Source organism: Oncorhynchus masou, chromosome 29 (assembly GCF_036934945.1).
Source record: "Oncorhynchus masou masou isolate Uvic2021 chromosome 29, UVic_Omas_1.1, whole genome shotgun sequence".
NCBI classification, from domain to species: Eukaryota; Metazoa; Chordata; class Actinopteri; order Salmoniformes; family Salmonidae; genus Oncorhynchus; species Oncorhynchus masou.
The window spans coordinates 82,734,082-82,740,891 of NC_088240.1; the positions used below are offsets into that span (position 1 = coordinate 82,734,082).

A 6,810-nucleotide genomic window follows, 5' to 3' on the forward strand; every position below is an offset into this window, starting at 1 on the left:
GTGTTCCTCACTGTGGTATGTTAGTATGGATGGATTGACAGACGGATCGATGCATGGGGTATATGCAATGTAAGAAATGCATGATGAGCTGTATATAATTCCAATCCATTAGAGTAGATGGAGTAAGACTATTGTACCTTAAGAGGACCAGAGATCAGAGGTGTTTCAGCAGACTTTATTTAGGATCTCAGCAGGCTGGTTTTCTCTGAGTTGAAGCAATGTCACAGGTATCTGCCAATCATCAAGGGTGCGTTCAGGGGATGCAACACCAGATTTAAAAAATGTGTGACGGTTAAATGAAGAAGGAATTGAGGAAGTTAAAGCATTTTCTCTCATTTGTGCCTACTGAACATAACCCAGTACTGAACATAACCCGGTACTGAACATATAACCCGGTACTGAACATAACCCGGTACTGAACATAACCCGGTAACATTAGGAATGGCCTCTCAGATGACGGTGACCTCTCTGCTCTTGATGCAGTCGAGGGTAAGGCTGCGGGGGCGGGCCTTGCGTGACCCCTCCCCTGGCTGTGGGGAGGTAGGCGGGTATAAGGCTGGAGTAGGCAAAGCCGAGGGTAGTGATTGGGTAGAAGCCTGTGTTGGCCCCGCCCTCAGCAGGGCCCTGGTTGGGTATTCCACTTGATGCTGGCTCCTAATTGTCCCGTCTTCTTGATGCAGTCCTCTGATTGGCTCGTCTCTGTTCCGCTGGCCCCTGCATGGCTGCAGGCTCCGGAGAATCTCCAGTAGCTCCCTCTTCTTTCTCTAGATCCGCAGGCGCTTCCCCCAAGCCAACTCCTGTCCCTCCGCAGGCGCTCTTCCCCCAAGAGAGCCCGCACATCACTTCCACACACACCACCCTCGACACCTGGCCCTACACACACACACAGGGATGTGTCATAACACACACACAAACACACACATTCCTATAGTTAGTACATATGTGTGTGTCACCTTGAGGTCCTCCACCTCGCTCTTCAGCAGAGACTCTTTCTGCACCATGTGTCTCCTCTGAGAGTCCAGCCTCGACTCCATCTCACGCCTCACCTCCTCCACCTTACCCAACATCTCTGCCCTGCAACACACACAAACACACGTGTCACAATAAATCACAATATCCATTGCAGAAAAGCAATAACGTCGCCCTTGAGGTTCTAGAATATTGTAAATATTGGCACAGCTTTGTCAAGGATTTGTTAGTAAGACACAGATATAACATCCTAATATATCTCAATCCATCTCCTCAAACACACAAACCTGAGCAGCTCCAATTCTGTTCGTAGCTCCGCAACAGAGTTGTGCTGTGATTGGTCTACAGAGAGGGCGTGTGGCCACAGCCGCTAGGACACGCCCTGCTGCGGAACTCACACTCTAACAGGTGAGACTCTAGACCCCTCCTCTCCACCTGCACCAGACAACCTGGGGAGGTGGAAAGAGGAGTTAAGGAGAGGGATACAGACAGTAACAGAAAGACGAAGTTAGAGAGCAACACTTGAGACCTACTGAAAGTCTCACTGTCTTTCTCACCCCCAACCCCTTCCTCTACCCCCCTCTACCTCACTCCACCTTCCTCTACCCCGCTCCTCCTTCCTCTACCCCCCTCTACCTCACTCCACCTTCCTCTACCCCGCTCCGCCTTCCTCTACCTCACTCCACCTTCCTCTACCCCGCTCCACCTTCCTCTACCCCGCTCCACCTTCCTCTACCTCACTCCGCCTTCCTCTACCCCGTGCCTTCCTCTACCTCACTCCACTTTCCTCTACCCCGCTCCGCCTTCCTCTACCTCGCTCCACCTTCTTCTACCTCACTCCACCTTCCTCTACCCCGCTCCGCCTTCCTCTACCTCACTCCGCCTTCCTCTACCCCACTCCGCCTTCCTCTACCCCACTCCGCCTTCCTCTACCCCACTCCGCCTTCCTCTACCCCACTCCGCCTTCCTCTCCCCCCCTTCCTTCCTCTACCCAATTCCACCTTCCTCTACCCCGCTTACCTTCCTCTACCCCACTCCGCCTTCTTCTACCTCACTCCGCCTTCCTCTACCTCACTCCGCCTTCCTCTACCCCACTCCGCCTTCCTCTACCTCACTCCACTTTCCTCTACCCCGCTCCGCCTTCCTCTACCTCACTCCACCTTCTTCTACCTCACTCCACCTTCCTCTACCCCGCTCCGCCTTCCTCTACCTCACTCCGCCTTCCTCTACCCCACTCCGCCTTCCTCTACCCCACTCCGCCTTCCTCTACCCCACTCCGCCTTCCTCTACCTCACTCCACCTTCTTCTACCTCACTCCGCCTTCCTCTACCCCACTCCGCCTTCCTCTACCCCACTCCGCCTTCCTCTACCCCACTCCGCCTTCCTCTACCCCACTCCGCCTTCCTCTACCCCACTCCGCCTTCCTCTACCCCACTCCGCCTTCCTCTACCCCACTTACCTTCCTTCGCCTTCCTCGACCCCGCTTACCTTCCTCTACCCCACTCCGCCTTCTTCTACCCCACTCCGCCTTCCTCTACCCCACTCCGCCTTCCTACCCCACTCCGCCTTCCTCTACCCCACTCCGCCTTCCTCTACCCCACTCCGCCTTCCTCTACCCCACTCCGCCTTCCTCTACCCCACTCCGCCTTCCTCTACCCCACCCCGCTCCGCCTTCCTCTACCCCACTCCGCCTTCCTCTACCCCACTCCGCCTTCCTCTACCCCACTCCGCCTTCCTCTACCTCCTCCGCCTTCCTCTACCCCGCCCCGCCTTCCTCTACCTCCCCGCCTTCCTCTACCCCACTCCGCCTTCCTCTACCCCACTCCGCCTTCCCTCTACCCCACTCCGCCTTCCTTCCTCTACCTCACTCCACCTTCTTCTACCTCACTCCGCCTTCCTCTACCCCACTCCGCCTTCCTCTACCCCACTCCGCCTTCCTCTACCCCACTCCGCCTTCCTCTACCCCACTCCGCCTTCCTCCTACCCCACTCCGCCTCCGCCTCCTCTACCCCACTCCGCCTTCCTCTACCCCACTTACCTTCCTCTACCCAATTCCGCCTTCCTCGACCCCGCTTACCTTCCTCTACCCCACTCCGCCTTCTTCTACCCCACTCCGCCTTCCTCTACCCCACTCCGCCTTCCTCTACCCCACTCCGCCTTCCTCTACCCCACTCCGCCTTCCTCTACCTCACTCCGCCTTCCTCTACCTCACTCCGCCTTCCTCTACCTCACTCCGCCTTCCTCTACCCCACTCCGCTTCCTCTACCCCACTCCGCCTTCCTCTACCCCACTCCGCCTTCCTCTACCTCACTCCGCCTTCCTCTACCCCACTCCGCCTTCCTCTACCCCACTCCGCCTTCCTCTACCCCACTCCGCCTTCCTCTACCCCACTCCGCCTTCCTCTACCCCACTCCGCCTTCCTCTACCCCACTCCGCCTTCCTCTACCCCACTCCGCCTTCCTCTACCCCGCTTACCTTCCTCTACCCCACTCCGCCTTCCTCTACCTCACACTCCGCCTTCCTCTACCTCGCTCCGCCTTCCTCTACCCCGCTCCACCTTCCTCTACTCCCGCTCCTCCTTCCTCTACCTCGCTCCGCCTTCCTCTACCCGCTCCGCCTTCCTCTACCCCGCTCCGCCTTCCTCTACCCCGCTCCGCTTCCTCTACCTCGCTCCGCCTTCCTCTACCCCGCTCCGCCTTCCTCTACCCCTCCGCTCCTCCTTCCTCTACCCCGCTCCGCCTTCCTCTACCTCGCTCCGCCTTCCTCTACCCCTCCGCCTTCCTCTACCTTCCTTCCTCTACCCCACTCCGCCTTCCTCTACCCCGCTCCACCTTCCTCTACCCCACTCCACCTTCCTCTACCCCACTCCACCTTCCTCTACCCCACTCCACTGCATTGCATGGCACTCAAGCACTCCCCACTCAGAGAGGCAGTAGCAAAAGGTCAAATGAAGATTGAAGGATGAGAACTTATGTTTTTAATCATGCAAATGAATGAAACACAATCCAATCCAATACCACACAAACGCCAACACCCTGATACCTACCGCACTGGTAACATATGTAGTCTCCACCTGCCAACAACAGGTCACAGACACGTGAGAGTTCACCAAATACCACCCCCCCCCAACCCCCTAATCCATCTGTTGCATTGGCTCTCATCCCCTGGGGGATGTTTCTCATTAAAAATGTAGGTGGGATCCCTCCCTGAGTAGTTGAATGTTTCCCCAATACAGATCTAGGGTCTTTTATTTGCATTTCAACCATAATCGTAAAGGTTGGGATTTGGTTAAGGTAAGATGATCCTAGATCTGTACCTAAGAGCAACTGCTACCTGGAGCTAAGGTCATTGTTCATCCCAGCTGGGCTCTGTATGATGTCACCATGACGACTCGTCTACCACCTGCTCCCCTCACACAGGTGTCATATCCTTTCTGCTCCGTCTAAACTAAACACACTTCCACGTAGTATACTATACAATTCTCTAATACACTTACACACACACACTCTCTCTGTATTGTAATACACTGTAATCAGTGGAGGCTGCTGAGGGGAGGATGGAATGGAGTCAATGAAATGGTATCAACCACATGGAAACCACATGTTTGTTACCATTCCATTGAATCCATTCCAGGCATTATTATGAGCCATCCTCCCCTCAGCAGCCTCCCCTGACTGTAATACACACAGAGCTGTAGTACCTGTGGAGGAGCAGGATATGGAGGTGAATGGACACTCGTCCTCGTGTGTGTGAAGTGTCTCCAGGCAGCAGACGGCATCACAGCCCTGGCCAGAGTTCACACAACGGATCTGGAGCCTGGACAGGTCATTACGCATGTACCTAACACAGACCAGACCAGACAGTGGTTGTTAGAATAACCATATTATAGTGTGTGTATGTGAGTGTTTCTGTGTGTATGTGTCTGCATGGGTGTTTCTGTGTGAGTGTTTCTGTGTGAGTGTTTCTGTGTGAGTGTTTCTGTGTGAGCGTGTGTACCTGTGCAGTGGTCTCAGAGTGCTGATGTCCAGTGGAAGTCTGTCCTCAGGGCAGGAGTGGTGGTGTATGAGCCAGGAGCTGATGCAGGCGTCGCAGTAGGCATGTTCACAAGGGGCCTGGAGGGGGCGCTCCAACACATCCCGACACACACAGCACAGAAGCCCCTCGTTCACGTACCCCACAAACCTCTCCAGGTCATAACCCATCCTACAGCACACACAGACACACAGATCCATGCAGAGCAAAAACAGCCAGACACCCATACAGCAGCATACAGCAGTGTTAACTTACTCCTCAATGTTCCTGGTTCTCTGTTTTTGAGCCCCTATGACTCTCCATTCTACTGGCATTCTATTTTACAGAATACACTGACCCTTACCTGAGACTCTCTATGACTCTCCTTCTCTTCCCTCAGTCCTTTCTTCCTCTTTGGACCTCTCTCCTCCTCTTCTTCTCTCTCCTGTCTCTGTAGTTTACCCTAGGTGAGGGTTCTTCTGGCCCCTCCTCTATTTGCTCTCTCAAGTGCCATGTCTCTGTGGTGAAGTCTCCCTAGCAACAGGGATCCTCTGCCCAGGCAGCCAGCTGCTGGACGAGACCACAGACAGACAGAGTTACACACACACACGTTAAGAGCAAATGATGAAAGGAAGACTAGGCCTACTGTAAGTCATTCTGATTTATCCATTTGTTTTATTCATACATTTTGGCAGGATACATCCCTTGGGATGAATCATTATGTTCTACAGGGGGTCCTGATGAAGCAACACACACATTAAAGGCAGTTCCATTCAAACAGGAACATGGTGTATCTACAAACATGTTTTCTCCCTCATCCCTTTCCCTCTCTGTCTCTTTGGTTGTGGGATTATCATGGATTACGCTCCCCTCTTCTCTGATTGGATTACAGACTCCATGACAACATCCCCACTGCACTCTTACCCCACATCAGAAATCAAAAAGCAACCCCGAAAGAGTGAGTGAGTGAGTGAGTGAGTGAGTGAGAGAGTGAGAGAGAGAGAGAGAGAGATATTAGAGATACATATTTCCCTCAGATTACACAGACCCACAAAGAATTCAAAAACAAATCCATTTTTGATAAACTCCTATATCTATTGGGTGAAATACCACAGTGTGCCATCACAGCAGCAAGACTTGTGACCTGTTGCCACAAGAAAAGGGCAACCAGTGAAGAACAAACATCATTGTAAATACAACCTGTATTTATGTTTATTTATTTTCCTTTTTATACTTTAACTATTTTCACATCATTACAACACTATATATACATTATATGACATTTGAAATGTCTTAATTCTTTTGGAACTTTTGTGTAAGTGTAATGTTTACTGTTATTTTTTTATTGTTTATTTCACTTTTGTTTATTATCTATTTCACTTGCTTTGGCAATGTCAGCATATTGGTCCCATGCCAATAAAGCCCTTAAATTGAATTGAAATTGAATTGAGAAAGACAAAGAGAGCAAGAGATGAGAGAGGAAGATGTCAACCAAACAGGCAATAAACAAAGAGATATCACAGCTATGATGATAAAATCACCACCACATGTCAGCAACACCATAGGATATAAAGCCTAGCCTACAGCCCACTACTTATACCATGGCCATCGACTATGCGCTTTCAATATGCATTTTTAATATCATGCATTATGATAATATAGAAAATATCAACTCTAGTGTAACTCAATAGCAGTTTATGCATTTCAGTAAAACTTCTGTATTCTGCGATGTTGAATATCAATTCTGCATGCAGCAACCTTCTGACCAGTACCTGCTTTTTGCAATGTGTGGGATTTAGCAGAAATGCTTGCCAGGATGTAATTTATTTG

The 6,810-nt window shown here is 51.7% G+C and overlaps 1 pseudogene; it reads right to left on the bottom strand.

Annotated features, from left to right (window-relative positions):
• Positions 1–160: 160 nt before the first annotated feature.
• On the bottom strand, positions 161–5,447 carry LOC135521344 (RING finger protein 151-like; annotated as a pseudogene).
• Positions 5,448–6,810: the final 1,363 nt, after the last annotated feature.